The following is a 22,577-nucleotide window of genomic DNA, read 5'->3' as shown; positions in this document are numbered from 1 at the left end:
GTTTTGCATGAGGAGAATACTACTCTTACATTTCATTAGAATTCTGGCTAGAAAAAAACATGGTGCTGATGGGATCCCTGAGGCGTGTGAGTTAGAGAGCACCTGTAACATAGCTTTGTGAGGCAGGTGTAGGTGGGGGAAATTTTGGTTCAAACGATAAAGGTGACAAATTGATATGAGCTTATTATTTATATTTCCAATTTGAGCATTATGTAAGACTGCCTCCCTCAGAATCAAGAGCACATTGTTAAAAATGCCCCACAGGCCTGCTGGGTCATTCTCCTCTGGGGGTTGTATTCAGGGAATCCACCTTTTTTTAACAAGCTCTGCCAAGTGATTCTCATGTTCAGTAAAGTTTGAGGGCCGCTGATATACACTAAAATAGGAAATCAGAAATATTCACTGAATGCTGTGCACTGGGCTAGGTGCTGAAATACAAGAGTAAACAGACTCACTTCAAGAATTCCCAAAGGCAAATCATAACCCCATTCCTACAGTTATGCATTCCTACAGAGTGCATGCAAACTCTAAAGCTTGAGGACTGAGTTTTCAAGTAGGTTACTTTTAGTTTCTATAAATGGAAATGCATTTTCTTATCAATTAAGCTAAAAAATAGTCAAATTTATTTAAAGCATTCATAAACTGTTCTCTTAGCTGATGAAAAAATTGTGAAAAGTTATTTGCTTAAGCCAGCCTGAGATGTTCTGGCAGAACTGGTAGAGAAAGTTATATTTTGGGGCCCCAGCTTCTCCTTTCTTTGCCTGTTACATCTCCATGGTGTTTCTTCAAGGAACCCCTGGACTCCTGGCCTTTCTTCTGCTTTCCTGTCATAACCACTCTAATGACATGAATATAATGGAGAGAGCTAAGCTGATAGTCACAAGAAATGGGTTTGTGACTCTGATACTAAATATGTGGTGTGGCTTTCAGCAAACTCTTTAAACTCTTTCAGTTCCTTTATTTGCAAAAATAAAGGGTAAGGTTATAGGAGCCCTGATATTCTTCCTGGTCCTCTTTCGTCAGTTTTGGGTTGCAGGCAGTAATGATAACTATCCCCCTAGTATCATTGTTGGCTTTACCCAGGGGGAAGAGTGGATGTGTTTAAGGCTTATGCTGGGCATTCCATAACTGTTTCTTTATTCACTGTGAAGAAACAATTTACTCAACGCTTCACTTTACCTGCCCAAAGTGGAGCTATTTATCTATTTTGCAAGCACATACAGGGCCTTGTGATGCTCCAGGAACTGATCTGAGAGTTTCGCTTAGAGTTGACAGTAACTATTCACTTTGATAACAAGCCTGGGAGGAACTATTATTGTCCCCATTAGACAGATGGAAGAATGCAAAGCACACAGTCTGCTCATGGTCACGGACACCAGAAACCAGACAGTCTGGCTCCCATAGTCTGCATTCTCAACCATTGTTCTGTGGTCTGTGCTGAAGGTCAGAGGACAGGGAATGGAGTGGAATGTGGGCAAGTCCGGTATATTCTTTGCCAAGGACTCTGCATAAATTTGGTGTGGCAGAAGAGATCACAATAACTCTGAAAACATTTAAAATAATAAATGATAATGTACACAAATTCCAGCCATTGGGTACTGCTTTGGAAGACATATCAGTCTGGGGTCACACAAAAACCAGAGTGAGAACATTGAGAATGTGAAAATGAAAGTTGCAACACTTCTTAAACACCTTCTTTCCCACGTCTGCCTATAACCCTTCTCACAGAAAGGTTGCTTCTGCTCTAGTTCCAGCTCCTAAAAACTTTCCCCAGCTCAGCTGAAATCCATCCTACCTGCAGCCTCAGATGCTAACCTTATCGTCTCTGTCTTAATTATTTAGATCCATATACGTTTACTTTTTGTAGTTTTAATAAAATCCCCTTTACAAGGCCTAAGAGATTGCAAATGTAATGTGTGGTTGGGATAAATGTTGTTATAGAAATCATCACTAAGTCTCGTTTCTCATCTGGCGTCCCTCATTCCGGGGCCTGGAACCTTGATTGTGACAGTCAGGTTTTCTTTTAACTAAAGATTTTATAAGACCACAAACAACAAAATCGTTAATTAAGAATAATTATGTCACACCTGTAATCTCAGCACATTGGGAGGCCGAGGTGGGCAGATCACAAGGTCAGGAAATCGAGACCATGCTGGCCAACATGGTGAAACCCTATCTCTACTAAAAATACAAAAATTAGCTGAGTGTGGTGGTGCGTGCCTGTAATCCCAGCTACTCAGGAGGCTGAGGCACAAGAATCGCTGGAACCCAGGAGGCGGAGGTTGCAGTGAGCCGAGACACACCACTGCACTCTCAGCCTGGTGACAGAGCGAGACTCCATCTCAAAAACCAAAAAAAAACTAATAATTATGGATTGGGAACAACTGTATCTGCAACTCAATATACAGTAAAATCCAGCATAATTATTTGCTATAAATGGAATGATAGGTATTTCTAATATTAATTTCCAATTTTGCCTTGTGAGTAAATGGTTATACATAGCCAATTGGAACTAAGAAAAGAATTCTATTCAGGGTTGGTTTCAATTGCTAAATTTTTCTACTGCTAAAATTCTGCTGAATTTCTTAAGTAACATGTGATTTCACCCTGGGATGTCACTTCCTTATTTCAAGTTCCTTTTGCTATAAGCAGACAGTTAGTTCTCAGCTTTTGCTCAAGTAATTTGTCAGTGCATAATGTAACTAAAACCTTTCTATCATTTCGATTTTTAAAGGGGTTCACTCTCAGCAACACGCCTCTACCAAATGCCTGCTATTAATTAGTTATTGCCCTGGGGATGGTTATCATGAGTGAAATATGGCCCTGAAGTTTTCTGTTTCCATCAAAAGTCTCTGTCTTCTTGCTCAGCTGACTTTATGCTCTTTGCCTCATCAAAGTTTGACTGAGCACTTACTAAGTGTTAGATACTGCTGGACTCTGAGATTACCAACAAGAATAAAATACAACTTCTTTTTTCTGGTAGCCCACTCTTCAAAGTGGGCCAGCTGCAAACACACCTACAATATTATTTGAAAAGTGTCATGATAGAGATAGGCCCAGGTACCACGGCAAACTAAGATAAAGCTATCAACTGCATATTAGCATAGTGGAGGCTGAGAAACTTTCACAGAAAAAGTGACTTCTAAGTTGATTTTGAAAAGGGAGTTGAAGTTGGACAATAAATGATGGTGAAGAGTCCAAAATACAAGGAGAAGCAACATGTGCAAAAACATGGAAAAGTTAGAAAGTTGGTGCAGTTAGAGGACCTTAAAAGGAGTATGATATGGCTGGGCATTAAGTGTTTAGGGCAGATGGTGACCCTGGAATGGCAAAGGTCTTTTGGGGTTAGATCATAAAAAGTCTTGCAGTTGACTGGACGCAGTGGCTCATGCCTGTAATCCCAGCACGGTTGGAGGCCAAGGTGGGCAGATCACAAGGTCAGGAGTTTGAGACCATTCTGGCCAACATGGTGAAACCCCATCTCTACTAAAAATACAAAAATTAGCCAGGCGTGGTGGCGCACACCTGTAGTCCCAGCTACTCTGGGGGCTGAGGTGGGAGAATTGCTTGAACCTGGGCAGCCCGAGACCGTGCCACTACACTCCAGCCTGGGCAACAAGATTGAAACTTCATCTCAAAAAAAATTCTTGCAGTCTATGCTAAAGTCTTTGGCTTTGTTCTGAAGATATTCATCTTGAATGAATTCCAGGCCTGTTTTAGAATATGAAGGACGCAGTGCATTGTCAATCAAGAAAAATAAGCATTGATGCAGAAAAACCCAAATTTATATAGATTTTAGAAGGTATTTCAAGACTCAAACTCCAGATTAACATATGGTACTTTAGATAAAGAAAAAGCACTGACTTAGGTAGGGGAGTGGCATATCCACATCGGTCAGCAAGGAAATGAGTTTGTTGGTGCTAAAGTAAATGGCATGCAGTGAGCCTGGTAAGTAATTATGGAGCTGGTCAATAAGGCATGGGCCATTAAAAATGAGGTGGAAGTGATGGTGGCTTCTGATGTGAGTTTTATTATTCGATGTGGTATTACTAGAAAGTATTGATTAATTGGATATAGTGGAGAGGTGAAGTGGCCCAGAAAAGAGGAAGTGAAATTAACTGACTTCAAGGCACCACAAGAAGTCAGCTCAGTGTAGCCCAGGCTGAGACCCCAGATGGGTCAGAAGACCAGTGTACGGCTAGTCAATGTTTTGCCCTTTTGTGTTTTATTTAGATTTCAAAAGGCCCTTGCTACATTTAAGAAATTGATTCCTCCCAGCCAGGCGCGGTGGCTCATGCCTGGAATCTCAGCACTTTGGGAGGCCTAGGAGGGCAGATCACCTGTGGTCAGGAGTTCAAGACCAGCCTGGCTAACATGGTAAAACCTCGTCTCTACTAAAAATACAAAAATTAGCTGGGTGTGGTGACATGCAGCTATAATCCTAGCTACTCGGGAGGCTGAGGCATGAGAATTGCTTGAACCCAGGAGGCAGAGTTTGCAGTGAGTGGAGATCATGTCACTGCGCTCCAGCCTGGGTGACAGAGTGACTGAGACTCTGTCTCAAAAAACAAAGAAAAGAAATAGATTCCTCTCCCCTACCCTCCTTCCTTCTCTCCTTCCTTTCTTCCTCCCTGCCTCCCTCCCTCTCACTTGTTTGTTTTTTTCCCCTTCCCTTCCCTCCCTCCCTCCCTGCCTTCCTTCCTTCCCTCCTTTCTACCTTCCTTCCTTCCCTCCTTCCTACCTTCCTTCCTTCCTTTCTTCTTTCCTTCCTTCCTTCTTCTCTCCTCTCTTTCTCTATCTCTCTCTCCTTTTCTCTTTCGCTTTCTCCATTCAGGCTACTATAACAATACGCCTTAGACTGGGTAATTTATAAACAACAGAAATTTATTGCTCATGGTTCTGGAGACTGGGAGGTCCAAGATCAAGGTGCCAGCAGAGTTGGTGTCTGATGAGGGCCTGTTTCTCATAGATGGCACCTTCTCTGTGTCCTAACTTGGTAAAACGGCCAAACAAGGTCCCTCAAGTCTCGTTTTATAAGCACTAACCTAATTTAAGAGGTGACCTAATCACCTCCTAAAGGCTGCATTTCTTAATACTATCACATTGGGTATTAGGTCCTAACACACATTCTGGGGGAACACTAACATTCAGACCACAGCACTTCCTTCCTTTCCTTCCTCTCTCCCTGTTCCCTCCTTTCTTCCTCATTTCCTTTCTTTCTTTTGCTTTTGTTAACAGGAAGAGGAATCTACAGATTAGTTAAGCTAAAAATGTAACCCTATATTGTCTAAAATTATAAATTTAATTAGCTAAAACAGTTTTTATAACCATTTTATAGCCACAATTATTAATTCTAAATATTCAGAGACACTAAAGTATGACATATGTAATATATTATTTCCTTGTCATATATTTTTCCCCCTACTTGATTCACATTTTGTAGGTTTATTTTTAAGGCAAATTTAAATAACTAAAAATGTTTTCAGTTTTCTACTGAATATTTCTGTATAAACTTTTAGTCTGAACTTCCTTTCTTAATTCTAGGTTACAATAACATATTAATGTCTTTGAAGTGTCTATCTAATTTGAACATTGGTTCAATGGTACCCATACAACTACGTTTATGTACAGACATGTTAGATACACTCAGTCATCTAGGCTGTAAAACAAGAGCCTTTCTTTAGAGCTTTCACTTATAATGTGACAACTTTTTGAAAGAGTAAGATATTTGGCCTAGTTTTAAAGGCTTGGCAAAAAGTAGATGTGGAGATGCATGATCAGCCTTTTATCTAGCAATCTATTATTTCTAGAATTCTAGGTCAGGGATAGCACTGCTGTGAAAAAGACAATGTTAAACTCAGATAAATCTCACCTGTATATCTGACAGAATAATTAATAGCATTTTTGTTCCTAAATGATCTTCTCCCATATTCTTTGCAAAACAATAGAGTTTTCCATGTGCCACACAATATCCACCCAACTTGCATATAGTAAGGTAGAGAGTTTTCAGAAAGTATGAGTGGAGAATTACTTTTGTGAAAACATGGGCAGAGAATCATGACTCCTTAAGCCCATGCCAGACAATGGTACCCAGAAGTTCTTTGCAGGAGAATGAATCAGGCCTGTCATCTGAATAGGAGTACCGGGATGACCACAACCATCACACATTCTCAGACTGTTCTCTAGTTTGTTCCTGAATAGAAATTATTTTAATGGTAAATTCTAAAAAGCATTAAATTATCTGTATTTTCCCTTGATTTAAAAAGCAACATATACTGTTTCAGAAAACAATTGAAAATACAGCAATTAGAAAGTAGAAAATTAAATCCACAATTCTATCATTTAGAGAGAGAAAAACGTAAACATATCCTTAAATACAAACACACATATAGACAAAGAATACTATATACAGAGCTGTACAAACTATTTATAAAATAAAAATGCACATTTATCTATTTTAGTAATCTCAGTTCAAATATACACAGAGGGGAACATTGAAGGAGCACACAATAACTGATTTGTGGTTGGCCCAGATTACCATTGTGAAATCCGGCGGGTTGGCAGAAATAATTTTTTTTTACTTTATTTTTTTAAAAGAGTGAGCATTACTGTTTTTTGTTAAAGAGGGACCATTGAAAGTAAATTTTCTAGCAACAAAATTTACCCCAAGAAGGAATATTATGAAACAGACTCAAAGATTTTTATGAGATACGGACATAGTGGTTCTTGATTTTCTTATTTTATTTTATTAAGTTCTGGGATACATGTGCTGAATGTGCAGGTTTGTTACATAGGTATGCATGTGCCATGGGGGTTTGCTGCACCCATCAACCTGTCATCGTTTCAAGCCCCACATGCATTAGGTATTTGTCCTAATGCTATCCCTCCCCTTGCTCTCCTCCCCCCACAACAGGCCCTGGTGTGCAATGTTCCCATCCCTGTGTCCATGTGTTCTCATTGTTCAACTCCCACTTATAAGTGAGAACATGCAGTGTTTGGTTTTCTGTTCCTGTGTTTGTTTGCTGAGGATGATGGTTTCTATTTCATCCACGTCCCTGCAAAAGACATGAACTCATTCTTTTTATGGCTGCACAGTATTCCACGGTTCTTGATTTTTCTAAGGCAACACGATTAATCATTTCTTCACATTTTGCCTTTGTTTCAAAAGGATTTGTGGTTTCTTAAAATAATACACAGATTTGTTTGAAACAAGCATTACAGATAAGGAGCTAAATTATATTATAAATGAGTGCATGTAATATGAAAAAATAATAACTAAGTTCAGTAAAGTTACTACCAATTTATAGCTTGGTGCCCAGTTCTGACCTTCATGTTAACCACCTCTGATGGGAAAGAAACAATGAGCTATCGTACATCTTTCATAGACTAATAGAAGTTAATATGGTCAGGATATTTTCTAGTCTTAAATCCTGAGAATGATTTGTTTTAATTGATACAATCTTTTCCAGGTTTTTCTCTATTTATTTATATATTTTCAAATTTTCAGAAAGTTTCTTTATAGAGCCAGCCTTTCCTGAGTGCTATTATATATGAGACGTTATGCTAGAGCTTTACATCGGTATTCTGATTTTTTCCTCCCAACAGCTCATTGCTATAAGTACTACTATTACTCTTATTGAAAGCTGAGAAAACTGACACTTGGAGACTTTTAAGAACTTGCTGAACGTAACCTCTCTAGCAAATGGGCAAACTGGTTTGGAATCTATGGCTTTTGAATTCTAAATCACATATAGCCCACTCTTTTCATTGGGTTTCTGTAGTGAACTTTAGTAAAAGTATAAGGTTAGGCATAATATCTATGTGAGGTTGTTAGCTATTTCTCTGGGGAGCTAGAATATAGATTAAAAACACGCAGATAAAGCATCAGTGAAAATAGGTGGACATGGGTCCTCAAATTTTAGTATTAGTATTACCTGGAGAGTCGTTAAAACACAGCTTTCTTGACATCACCCACAGAATTTTTGTTTCAGTGAGTCTGGGATGGTGCCCAAGAATTTCATTTCTAACAAGTTGTCAGGCAATGCCTATGCCACTGGGTCAGTGGTTCATAAACTTGAAGTCACATTGGAATCACCTGGAGGGAATTTTAAAATTCCTGGGCTTTATCTCTTTTAATTAATCTTGGATAGGTCCAGGCATCCATAGGTTTTATGAGTTCCCCAGGTGATTCTAATGTGCAGTGAGGTTGCATACCATTGTTTTACACTTTCCCTATTTAATATCACTTGCTTTGGTTGGGCTTGAGACAGGGCATTGAAAAAAAGACAACTTAAAATTAGATCCTTGACCAGTTCCTAAAAGGAAGGGATTATGCTATTGATTGAAAGGAGTTGGCAGGCAAGTAGGTGCCATGGTCATTGATATGGTTTGACTCTGTGTCCCCACCTAAACCTCACCTTGAATTTTAATAATCCCCACGTGTCATGGAGAGACCCAGTGGGAGGTAATTGAATCATGGGGGGGTGGGTCTTTCCATGCTGTCCTCGTGAAAGTGAATACATCTCACAAGATCTGATAGTTTTATAAGGGGGAATTCCCCTGCACACTGTCTCTTGCCTGCTGCCATGTAAGATGCCCCTTTGTTTTTCCTTCCTCTTCTACCATGATTGTGAGGCCTCCCCCGCTATGTGGAACTGTGAGTCTATTAAACCTCTTTCCTTTATAAATTACCCAGTCTCAGGTATTTCTTATAGCAGCACAAGAAGGGACTAATACAATCCTTTACTGCAAGTTTAACGTTCTTTCCATTGTACCTTGAAGGGCCTGAGAATCCATAATATTAGTTCAAAATATGCCCTCCCGACATGCAAACGAGGTAATTCAATAAAAAAAAATGTGTTTACCCCTCTTGTTATCCAGTTTTTCTCAAATTGATGTTTTTGACTTTGGCTTCAAGAGGCCATGCTGATCTCTTTGTTCTGACAGTAATAATTTGACAAGCTTCTAACCTCCAGAGACTCCTCCTTAATATAATCCAAGTGCTGTTTGCTATAGCAACATTCAATTTTCACACAACCTGCTTTTTCATACATTTTACTGAAATATCCCTGATCCGTCTTGCATACGTCAAATGCAGAATGCATGTCATCCTCTAACTAAGGAATATCACCAGCCCTTGTGAAGTAGGGCTGTCCCACAGTCATGAGTTTCTTTCGGGCTACACCATCATTGTCTTGTATGTAGTGTGGGTGTGTGGGTAGGGGTGGGGATTGGCTAATTATGTCAACATTTTTTATTGTTGCATTTTTTTATTATGTCATAAAAGTGGGTGTTTCCAAAGGGCAAAGTTTAATTGAAAATTCTATAAAATATTTTAACTCTTGGGATGAAACTCTTCTTATAAGGTCCAACTCTATTGTTTGACTTTTATACCTTTGAATTTTAGTCATATGTTCAGGGGTTTACTTTGCTCAACAAGGTAAATCAGTATAGTAGGCAACTTCACTACAAATAGTTATGGGAGTAATTGCTCACCTGAAATACATGATCTTATTTTTATATTTGGAGCTTCTGTGACCTAAATTCACTGCTTTAGCACCAAAGGCTTATTTAGCAGCATACAGCAACATAACTTGCAGGGAAGTGTTCAAGGCTGTAGTATCGATATTTATACAGCAGGAGGGAATCAAATCATGATCATAGCACGTGGGAATTCAAGGGAAGCATTGGTTAGTACCCACCGGAATTTCAGGACAGGGATTGTGACAGAGGTAACAATTGAGATGGCTGTTAAATTATCAGGTGTTGACCAGTGAGCAAGGAGGAGAAGGGCATTCTAGAGATGCACAGACTAGAGCAGAGCAATACATCATGCAAGATCCAAGGTTTTCCCTACAGTGTGTGCAAGAAGGCGAGTCAGGGTGCCACAAAAGATAGGGTAAGATAATGTGACATAAATAAAATTTGTAAGCCATGTGTTGGGGATTCTGTCAGAGTCTCACCATATCTTTGTACCTTGCCCAGTTCACTGTGCTCCAGGGCCAACTTCAAGCTGTGCCTTGGGGCTTTGCTGGATCTCTAGAAGGTTCTCTGGCCATTCTTGGTAGGCCAGAAGTGCTGAAGGGAGTGAGTCCCCCCCGCGTCCCATTCCCAGAAGTGCTGCGGAAGTGAGTCCCCCCATCCCCAGAAGCAGACTGACTAGATTTGTTGTATATGTATCCCACAACCTTCCCCCTTCATTAGGATAACTCGGAGACATGAGTTTTGTAGCAATTCCTCAGGATATTCTAGCAGGATTAAGCTCTAGTCTTCCCTGCCTTCCTGTCTGTGTATCAGTTCCCCATTCCCTTGTTGGTGTTCATTGTGCTCCCAAATAAACTATCAGCGTGTAAACCCTTATTCAGGGTTGCTACTGGGGAAATTTGTGCTAAGGGAACATGATAAGGAGTTCCAGGAAGGAGTTTAAAGGTTTTAGGTAAAAGTAGTTTCATCATATTTTGAGAGATCACGCTGACAGTGAGGGGATAGATAAAGTGGATGTGAAAGAGAATAGAGGCAGCAAGACGAGTGAGGAGAAAATTGCCAGAGTAAAGGGAAGATTTCAAAGACTGGTTTCAAGGACTGGGGATCGAGGAGTGCAGCTAGACAGCAGTGGTGGCTGTGGGATGTTAAGCAGTAGACAGAGTCAGCTGAATTGAGGCCGTAGGGAAGACTGAGAGCGAACTGTCCAAGAGGTAGCACAAGACCAGGAGAATGGTTTATCCATTCAAGGGAGGAGCCAGCTCTAGGAGTAAAGAAGCTCTCTCTCAACTGTGCTACCAGCTCCAGATAGATGATGTCCGCAATGAGTGTATTAGATTGGAAAAATTTGAATCGTTAATAACCTTCAGCAAATCATGTTCCATAGAATGATGGGACATAATTCTAATTATGGTAGACTGAACAATAAATGCAGTGACCAAGTGATTATAAATTAGTCTTTGCAAGAACATGGCTTTCAGGGGAAGGAAAAAGAGAATGATGGTTAATGGAGGAAGGTTTAAGGTCAGAGATGGTGTTTTTTAAAGACAGGAATGGCTTGAGCTGATGTGTAGATGGCAGTGATATAACAGGTAGAGGCAAAGAGGCTGAAAATTCATCGACTGATAGTATAAGGTCTTTGTTCTGAAAGAGATAGCAGGAGGGAATGAGATCATAAGCAGAGCAAGTAGTGTAAGCTCACATTGTCAAGTGTTGTTGACATACCAGACCCATGAAGGGATAAAGGAAGTCAGGAAGCTGATTTAAGAGGGATGTGATATTTGTAATCTCTTACTATGGTTTTTTTTTTATACAGGCATTCCTGTAAACTTATATTCATGAAGAAAGTCAGAGTACTTGTTGCAGATGCAATGCTAGGTCTTCAGCCATGTGCTATAGAAACAGAAGGTGACAAATATAACCAAGGATTGGGAGGAGAAAAAGAAGAAAGCCAATTTGGGAAATGAGACTGTAAAGTTTATAATGCTACTGATTTTCAAACATTTTCAGAAGCAATGGAAAGAAGAATGTGAAGAAAATGAATTTATTTTCCAAAATGCTTTTTTTGTTATTGTTTTGCAATTTCCCTTTGTTAACATCGTATAGGTTATGGGGGTTTCTGTTTTGAAAAAAATAAATACTGCACCGTGTGTGGATTGCTACTCAGCACTCAGCAATGAACAAGTCAATGAATGCTCTAGGTTTTAATGAATTCGGTTTTACTTCTTTACATATACTTAGTAGCTTCTCTACCTAAGATGTGTACACGAATCACTCTAACATCCAGGCTTCCCTGCAAATTAAAAACAACAACACAACACAACACAGAAAACAAAAACCACCCAGAGCTCTCAAAATTAATCCTAAATATAGTTTTGCCTGGCCCCTGTGCAACGTACAGGCTTAGCAGGTTTCAGTTTTTCAGGTCTTCTTTTTGGCGTCAAATTTCCTGAAGTTGAAGAGACAGCTGTCTGGGGGCCTGAGACTTAAGATGATGAACATGCAGATATCAAGGAAATGGTTTCCTTACAGCAACAGCTCCTTTTAGATCTGAGCATTTCCTCATTCTCGCCTGACTGTAGAACATTACAAGTTTCCATTTGTGCTGAATTCAGATACATTCTTTCTTATTGGTGGAGGCAGTTAGGGTTAACTTCTTTTAGCCTGCTTTATGCAAGGCAAAATTTAATCAAAGTAATCTCCAGATTCCAGTAATTTGACATTTCAACTGTGTATCCTGAAGAAAAACAGTGCATACAGATGTTTGCAAATGAAACCAAAGGAAAATACTAAATCTTTATTTTTTTTCCTTAGCATTTAAAGAAAGCTTGTTTTTATTTCTGGACAATAACAATTTCTATGTTAGCCACTGTTTCCTCGTCAGTCTGAGAGAAGTAAAGCATTTTGTCTTCTCTGGCAGTTGGGGTTTCTAACGAGAGTCTGCTTATCCGCATATGAAAACAGGAAGTGCTGTTGGCTGGTGACTGACTTCCTTCACTTACTACCTGCTTGTCTAAAGTTTGGGCTTCATAAAATTGGTTCAGTCTTCATGGTCCAAGTGAAATAGAAAATGAAGCAATTAACCATTTAATTTAAACGATATTAACAGTCTGAGTAATTCTAATATCGATCACTTTCACACCCTGAATTACTGATGAAGAAAAATCTATAAAGTGGAATATGGGTTATGAGCCAGTGCCAAGCTGGGCCATTTAGGACATGAAGTGGACAGTTTGGTTTAGTGTTGGCAAACAGCTAAACAAGCCATGTTCAATCATTTGCAACTTGCAATAGTAACTTAATGTTATTTGATTTTATTTCATCTTCCTATTTCACTTTTTATGCTCTATATGGCATTTTTGCTTTTTAATAAGTAACTTTACACATACTGAAGCAACTACATGTCACTTTGTTTATATATATATATTTTTTGAGATACAGAAAAGTCCTCTAATTTGCCTGTAAGGCAGTTTTGAAAGTTGTTGCCTTAGGAACAGAGGAGTGTAAGGAATCCTACAGAGAAAGTCCTAAGTCATATCTTGGAGATAAAGAAACTGAGGCCAAGAGAAATGAACTGCCTGAAATCAAACCACTGGTTACTGGTAGTTGCAGGCTGACAACAAAATGACTGCAGTTGTTCTTGGTGTCTGTGTTTACATCCATTGCAATGTGACTTTGAATCTGACCATGCACTGTGACTTTCTTTGACTGATTGATAGAATTTGGAGAAAATAAGGATGCCAGCTCAGCAGCATAATTATAATATAACTAATGCATAATTTATTTAATTTACCTTTTCTTAAATTCCCAGAATATTTTATAAAACTAGCAGTTCTCATAGGGATTTTTCTTTTCACAATTTTGGCTTCCAGCTATCTGGCAAATTTTCAAAAATTTGTTTTCTTTGCTTGTGTATTGTATAATTTCTTCATATCTTCTACCTCATAAATCCTCCTAAAATGTTCTTTCCTCTCCTTTTTGTTTTTGAGTTTTTAGGAACATCTTTGGCTGAGGTGGAATTTCTGACTATGTTATTGGGCACCACTTTGTGGCACCAAGTTTTAATCCACTTAACAGCCTCCAGCATATTTACTTTTTTGGCAGGCAGGTGATGCTCTCAGCTATGTCCACACCAGCAGGCAAAATTGCAATAAGCAAGCAACTCTTGGAATGAATAAAAAAATCCTTAACCAAGGGGGAGGTCAACCTGTTTTTGATAAATTTCAGTTTGTTGTCACCCGAAGCTATGCACATTAGTATAAGGCATTATCATATTTGCAGCCCAAATAGAATCATGTATCTGACACCCTCTTTTTCTTTAGATGACTTGCTCATTCTTATATGAAAGGCAGTAAAATGTAATAAAATGAGCACTGAACTTTATGGTAAGAGCCTGAATTCGAATTCTAGATTATCCACCACTGAACTTTGTGATAAGAAGCCTAAATTCAAATTTCAGATTATCCACCCATTAACTGTGCCACTTTGGGGAAGTCACTCAACTTTATGATAAGAAGCCTGAATTCGAATTCTAGGTTATCCACCCATTAACTGTGCCACTTTGGGGAGGCTACTCAACTTTTCTCAACCCCAGTTTTTTTATTAGTTATTTTAGAGAATAAGGTAAAACATTGTAAAGCATTTTGTAAGCTGCAGACTCCAGTATCTACTTTTCTTCTGAGCTCCATACATTTTCAATTGCCTGTTAAACATTGATGGCTAGATGTCCCATCCAAAATGCATTTCGATGTGCACTACTCAAGCTTTCATTTTCTTCCGAATTCTCTAATTCTATTAAATCATACTGATAATTTGCCAGTTACCCAGGTTGCAAATGTTTAAATATGGTTTTGTTGCCACTCTGTCATTTATCCCTTATAAGTTATTCATTTATTTATTAATTTTTGCATCCAGAAAATGCCTATTAATCACCTTCTGCCTTTTCTGTTGCTGTACATCCTCCCTCTTTCAATCGCATCTCTGCATTTCAAAGCAGGCTTTGCTCCATTTTATCTCCCTGTTTCACACTCTGCTCCTCTGGCTTTGGCATCTATCTTATATCTCTCAGCCCAGACCTTGACCTGATTGTATCACTTCTTGCTTAGTCTGCTTTTCTGGCCCCATTGCCTCTTGTCTCTGATAAGAAGCACTCCTTTGTTCCTAGTCTGTGCCCTGTAGGACCTCCTCCTCCCCATCCCAAAGGTCAGCTGGGCCTTCTGAGCCAATTTGTTAGCATCCCCATTTCCATGATGGCAGAAAAGGCTCAGATGCTACAAGTGACACTGAGGATGTTACCTAATTTTAATAAATGTCATTTTCTCATTTTAAAAATGAGACGGATATACCTCACAGGGCTATCGTGAAATGAGAGAACACATGACTGGCACAGAGGAGGTACTCACAACCTAAGTGTTCTTCCCAAAGATCTAGCTATAATTGCATAATACTAAACTCAGTACTCCACATCTGACCATTCAAAATAGAAGCTTAGAATCTAAGTAGGGAGATGAGAATAAAATGTTTAATAAATTTGTGTATAGAGATAGACTATGTAATGCAGTGCAGGTGGATGAGTACAAAGTACAAAAGTGAGTAGAAAAAAGTTACTCAAGAAAGACAGGCAGATATGATTTGTGAAGAAACTATTAGGTGTGAATTGGTGAAAATAAAGCAGGAGAATATTTTAGGCATGAGGAATTAGGAAAATTTTGAGAGCAAAACAAAGTATGGCATTGTGGTATAAGTCTGGTAAAATGAAGAGGATGGGTTTGAGGTTAAAGATCCTATTTGGAGAGGTAGAGTGGTGTTGATTATTGCAGACTTTCATTTTTGTCCTAGGAACAGAGAAATATATGTGAGCCAACGTTTTTAATATTATCAAAATTTTACAATAAAAGCAATGTGTTTTGTCACATTCTAAAGAGTCAATTCGAAATATAATGAATTTGTAAATCTGTTGATATTATATTAAACAAGTAGTCTCTAACCCCAGTTTCAAAATGCATTATTTTAAATGTGAAATAACATTTGTGAAGAAAAAAATTGACTGCATTTAGGCCATCATCCGTTCAATGGAGGTTTCCTGTGGTTTATTTATGAATATTAGTTGCTGTCCCTTTCTGTGTGAATTGGGCCAGAAAATCACAAATGCAGAAGTCTTTGGGATTGTCTAATTCAAGCACTGAACATTTTACAAGTGAGGAAACAGAAAGGGAAGTTAAATTATCTTTCATGAGGTAACGTGTAGTCAGTGGCTAAATGAAACTCAAACTTTTCTTTAGATTTTTAATCTAATGCTTTAAAAATATATACTTAAGAACCTAAGATAGCCAAGATATTATCAAGGAAAAAGAGCAGAGCTGTACCAGATAGGAGGACTTACTCTAAAGCTGTAGTAATTAAGAAAGTATAATATTTGCACAAAGATAGACCAGTGGAATTATGGATATTCCAAAAATATATCCACACTAAAATAGTGCCTTGATATGATAAGCGTGTCATGAACTTCTATAGGAATCAGTGGTCTTCTTAAAACATTGTGCTGGGTTAATTGGATATATCAATGAAAAACAAAAAAGAACCTCAACTCCCACCTCACATCAAACACAGAAGTGAATTTGAGATGGATCACAGACCTAAAGTGTAAAAGCTAAATCAATAAAGCTTCTAGAATAAAGCATGGAGAATATCTTCACGACTTCGAAATGAGTAAAGATTTCTTAATAAGACATAAAAAATGCAAAAAAAAGATTAACAAATCGGATTACACTGAAGTTGAGAACTTCTGTTTATAAAATGATAAAATTAAGAAGATGAGAAGTTAGCCACAGGCTGGGAAAAGATTTTTGTAACATGTATTTATTCGTCAAATTACTTATCAACAGAATAAGGAATTCATAAAAAAAAGCGGATAACTTAATTAGAGATGTGTGATCAATTTAACACACATTTCATAGTGTCAAAATGGCTAAGAATCATATGAAAAGGGCCTCAATATTGGTAAAGCCCCAGTTAAGACACATATCAGAACAAAACATTAAAGATGAACAATATCAAGATTTGATGGTGATATGAAACAGCTAGAATTCTCCTTCATTCTTGATGGGATGCAATCACTTTAGAAAATAATACGCCAATATCTACAAAAGCTAGGCGTACACCTAACCCATGACCCAATTTTCTATTCTTATATATGGAGATAGATAGATAGACATGTTCTTATCTTAGTTATATATGTATGTGTTTGTATATATATACATATATACATGTGTGTATATATATATATACATATATACGTGTGTGTGTATATATACATATATACGTGTGTGTATATATATATACATATATACTTGTGTGTGTATATATACACATATATACATATATACGTGTCTATATATACATATATACATATGTATATATATGTTTGTATAAAACCAAAGAGAAATTAGTGCATATTTCCATCAAAAGGTATATAGGAATGTTCAGAGGAGCTTCATTCATGAGGACTGAAATAGGGGAAAATAACCATTCTCAATCAATAGTAGCATGGGTAAATAAATTATGGAATAGTTACATAATAGGATGCCACATCATATGAAGAAGAATATACTAGACCATGAATGAATCTCAGACATAATGTTGAATAAAAGAAGTCAGATTTTTAAAGTATATGCTGCGTGGTACAATCTACATTAAAATAAAACAGGCAAAACAATACATGATGATAGAATAGTGATTACCTTGGGTTGGGGGTGGAGATGGTACTGGCTGAGAGGGACACAAGGTGGTCTTCTGAAGCACTAGAAATTTGTATCTTAATTTGGATGGTGGTTCTATAGATGTGTCTATAGTAAAAAGTTATTGAGCTATATTGTACATTTACTATATGTAAGTTTTGTCTCAATTTTTAAAAAAATGACAGTGATGTTATTCCCTGAAAAGAAACACTTACCATTAAGAAATTGAGAAGAAAATTGTCTCTTATTTTTTTTATTCTAAAAACTGCTTCAAACATTTGCTCTTCAGAGGTTGTCATCCCAGCACCATGGCTCCCAATCTTTATCTCATCATAGTAGATAGATAATCTGATATTTTTATGACACATTGACATATTACACAGCTGGAGGAGAGAGAGCTAAGATCTCTAGCCCTTCCAGGCTGTGCCTGGTGGCCTGGAAGAATCAATATATCAGTGTGTGAGTATTTTGGTTTGGCCAATTGCATAAAAATTGTTTTTAGTTTATCACACAAAACATCAGGCTAAAGACTGATACAGCCTCAGGCCATTCTGGATAACTTGGTATATAAATGCTGCATCAACAAAAAGAGAAATTTGGAGAGCTGACATTGTTGGTTCTCTCATGGCATGTCTTTTTTTATACCAAATTTGTACTGTACCGAATGCAAAGAGACATTAGAGCCATGTGCCCTTCCTAGTGTCATGAAGTCTGTATTAGTCTGTTTTCATGCTGCTGATAAGGACATACTTGAGACTGGGCGATTTACAAACTAAAGAGGTTTACTGGACTTACAGTTCCACATGGCTGGGGAGGCCTAACAATCATGGCGGAAGGCAAGGAGGAGCAAGTCACATCTTATGTGGATGGCAGCAGGCAAAGAGAGAGCTTGTGCAGAGAAATTCCTGTTTTTAAAACCATCACATCTCATGAGACCCATTCACTGTCACGAGAACAGCACAGGAAAGACCTGCCCCCATGATTCAATCAGTTCCCACCAGGTCCCTCCCATAACACGTGGGAATTATGGGAGCTACAAGAGGAGAGTTGGGTGGGGATACAGAGCAAAACCATATCAAAGTCTTATCAGGGAAATAATTTCATTTTAGGTGGAAAAAAGTGCACTATTCTGGAGCCATCAGCATGATGGAGCTCATGTGGAGTGCTCTCTGGGGCTGGTGATCAGGCCTTCTCCTGAAATCTGTTTTGTAGAAGACGCTAGTTATATCTGTTGATACCGACTTATATCTGTTAAATTCAAACCTTAAAGGGCTACTAATTTTAAAAAAATGACAATTTTATTTGTACTCATAAAACATTCTTTTAAATTAAATACCTTTTTTTCATTTAGTTTCATTTCATCAGACAGCTTAAACATGTAATTTATTCTAGTTTGATTACAAAGTTTAAAGCTATCTTTTATTCACTGTAGTTTTCTACAGGAATTTGGAAAAAGAGGTAAAAACCTTGAGATTAACCAGTCCTATGCCACATACTTTTACAGATGAAGTTGAGGTGTAGAGACCCTTTCCCTACTAGCATTATAGGGAAATTATAGACCCTTTCCCTACTAGCAAACATTTTTCTTCTCTATTGTATCTGCAAATTACTAATTTCTAAAACACATTTCTTAAACTTCTTAAAAACTTGGCGATTCCTCAAGGATCTAGAACTAGAAATACCATCTGACCCAGCAATCCCATTACTGGGCATATACCCAAAGGATTATAAATTATTCTGCTATAAAGACACAAGCACATGTATGTTTTTTGCAGCACTATTCACAATAACAAAGACTTGGAACCAAACCAAATGTCCATCAATTATAGACTGGATTAAGAAAATGTGGCACATATACAGCATGGAATACTATGCAGCCATAAAAAGGATGAGTTCATGTCCTTTGCAGGGACATGGATGAAGCTGGAAACCATCATTCTCAGCAAACTATCACGAGATCAGAAAACCAAACACCACATTTTCTCACTCACAAGTGGGAGTTGAACAATGAGAACAAGTGGACACAGGGAAAGGAACATCACACACCTGTTTGGAACAGGTGTTTGGAACATCACCAAGCCTGTTTGGGTTGGGGGGGTAGTGGAGGGATAACATCAGGAGAAATACCTAATGTAGGTGATGGGCTGATGGGTGCAGCAAATCACCATGGCATGTGTTATACCTATGTAACAAAACTATGTGTTCTGCACATGTAACCCAGAACTTAAAGTATAATTTTTAAAAAAAGAAAACAAAATCCCTTCGTAACATTTGTGAATGGGAGTTTGCTCATGATTTGGCTCTCTGTTTGTCTATTACTGGTGTATAGGTATGCTTGTGATTTTTGCACATTGATTTCATATCCGGAGACTGCTGAAGTTGCTTATCAGCTTAAGGAGTTTTTGGACTGAGATGATGGGATTTTCTAAATATACAATCATATCATCTGCAAACAGAGATAATTTGGCTTTCTATCTTCCTATGTGAATACCTTTATTTCTTTCTCTTGCCTGATTGCCCTGGCCAGAACTTCCGATACTAAATTGAATAGGAGTGGTGAGAGAGGGCGTCCTTGTCTTGTTCCGGATTTCAATGCTTAAAGCTTTTGCCCATTCAGCATGATATTGGCTGTGGGCTTGTCATAAATAGCCCTTATTATTTTGAGACATGTTGCATCAACACCTAGTTTATTGAGTGTTTTTAGCATGAAGGGGTGTTGGATTTTATCAAAGACCTTTTCTGCATCTATTGAGATAATCATGAGGTTTTTGTCATTGGTTCTGTTTACGTGATGGATTACAGTTATCGATTTGTGTATGTTGAACCAGCCTTGCATCCCAGTGATGAAGCCAACTTGATCCTGGCTGATAAGCTTTTTAATGTGCTGCTGGATTCGACTTGCCAGTATTTTATTGAGGATTTTCACATCAATGTCAATCAGGGATATTGGCCTGAAATTTTCTTGTTGTTGTTGTGTCTCTGCCAGGTTTTGGTATCTGGATGATGCTGGACTCATAAAATGGGTTAGAATAAAATACCTATGAGTACAACTTACAAGGGATGTGAAGAATATTTTCAAGGAGTACTACAAACCACTGCTCAAGGAAATGAGAGAGGACACAAACAAATGGGAAAACATTCCATGCTCATGGATAGGAAGAATTAATATCGTGAAAATGGCCACACTACCCAAAGTAATTTATAGATTCAATGCTATTTCCATCAAGCTAACATTGACTTTCTTCACAGAATTAGAAAAACTACTTTAAATTTCATATGGAACCATATGAAATTTGCTCTTTTTTTAGAGCTTATATAGCCAAGACAATCCTAAGCAAAAAGAACAAAGCTGGAGGCATCACGCTACCTCACTTCAAACTATACTACAAGACTACAGTAACCAAAACAGCATGGTACTGGTACCAAAACAGATATATAGACCAATGGAACTGAACAGAGGCCTCAAAAATAAAACCACACATCTACAACCATCTGATCTTTGACAAACCTGACAAAAACAAGCAATGGGGAAAGGATTCCCTATTTAATAAATGGTGTTGGGAAAACTGGCTAGCCATATGCAGAAAACTGAAACTGTACCCCTTCCTTACACCTTATATGAAAATTAACTCAAGAGTGATTAAATATTTAAACATAACACCTAAATCCATAAAAACTCTAGAAGAAAACCTAGGCCATACCATTTAGGACATAGGCATGGGCAAAGGCTTCATGACTAAAACACCAAAAGCAGTTGCAACGAAAAGCAAAATTGACAAATGGGATCTAATTAAACTAAAGAGCTTCCATAAAACAAAAGAAGCTATCATCTTTGACAAGGGATATATATATATATATATATATATATATCCCTTGTCAAATTCTACTTTGGTTGCAAGAAACAGTAAAAGCTATCACCAGATAAAGCTTGAAATTTCAGTATTTCAAAAGCAACATATTTCTGTAAGTCTTTACCTAACAAATATGTTTCTACCTAACTATCATTCAAAATCAGTCTCTGAAAAGGTAAGATACTTATTGTTTGTCACAAAAATGTGCATCTTGTTAGAGTTTCTCTCTCTCCCTTTCTCTCACTCTGTCTCTCTCTCTCTTCCTTTGGTAGTGGATGTTTAAAAATGGGGATAAAATGTTACCTAGATCTACCAAATAATAGATAAGATGTTAATCTTTTCTATGAATTATTTCCAAAATAAGTATTTTTGTGTTTAGCTAATTATGCTTCTAATTGTGTTAATTATGCTTCTATGAAATTCATAACTTTACATCTACCTTTCAGGAAATTTTGGCAATAGACTTGGGACAATAAATGATTACTTATTAAGCTAAGACTCATTCCTTTGCAATAAAAAGGACTATATGATTTATCTCTTTTCAGTCTAACTTTAAGAAGTGCTATCTGGGGATATGGTGAGGTCTGAGGTCTATGCTATAATTTTATGCAGCAATCTATAAGATTTGAATATAATGATTACATTGACCTCTATCTAGCTTGAAACATGTTCCCTGTTTCCTATTCTAATGTTGCCATTCCCTGCTCTTACATTTCCATCACAAATATCATTGAGCTAGAGGGACTTCAGATGTCTTCCAGACCAGAGCTTCACATCTTGTATGTGGTTACATACAGATATTCCATGAATGGCTGTGGATGTTTTATGTTAAACAGTTGACATATTATCAACTGTTGGGAACTTGGTGATTACCAGTGGGCCCTTTAGCCACCTTCCATTTGGTTTTCTGTTCTGTTATATGACAAATGTTGAGAAAAACTAGTTATATCTGTTTTGTTTTGTAGATGAAGAAGAAGAAACCATTTGAGTTTGGAAGGCTTTGCTACAGAATTCCTTTGATGTAGTGCTAGGTATAGAATCCAGATTTTTGTGGCTTTTGCTCTGCTGCACTTTGGCTGTGACACACTTCTTTCATTCTTTTTGAATCAGATGGTGGAATTTAATGTCTGCTCTTGGCATCTTAGTTTAATTGAAAGTTATAACCACACTAATGTATAATAACAGTTTGTTAAATTTTTCCTGAATTTTGCTTTGCATACGTTGACGTCAATTTTCATGAAAGGCTTCAAAATAGATTTATCTTTTTTTAATAAAAGTGGAAATTTACATTTAGAGAAGTTAAGTGACTTGTCAAAGACTTCATAGTAAGTTGTTGAATTCACACACAGGTCTGCCTGGCTCCAAAGCTTGTGGCCTTGCACAATGTCGTGACAACTGCGTGTTAATATGAAAAGTAATTGTCATCTTCCAAGGTATAGGAATTCTTATGAGGTAATGGAAATAGATACAAAATAGTTGATTTTCAGTGTATGAGAAGAGAAGATTGTTA

This window comes from Gorilla gorilla, chromosome 22, assembly GCF_029281585.2.
Source record: "Gorilla gorilla gorilla isolate KB3781 chromosome 22, NHGRI_mGorGor1-v2.1_pri, whole genome shotgun sequence".
Classification (NCBI taxonomy): domain Eukaryota; kingdom Metazoa; phylum Chordata; class Mammalia; order Primates; family Hominidae; genus Gorilla; species Gorilla gorilla.
This window is presented reverse-complemented; position numbering follows the sequence as displayed.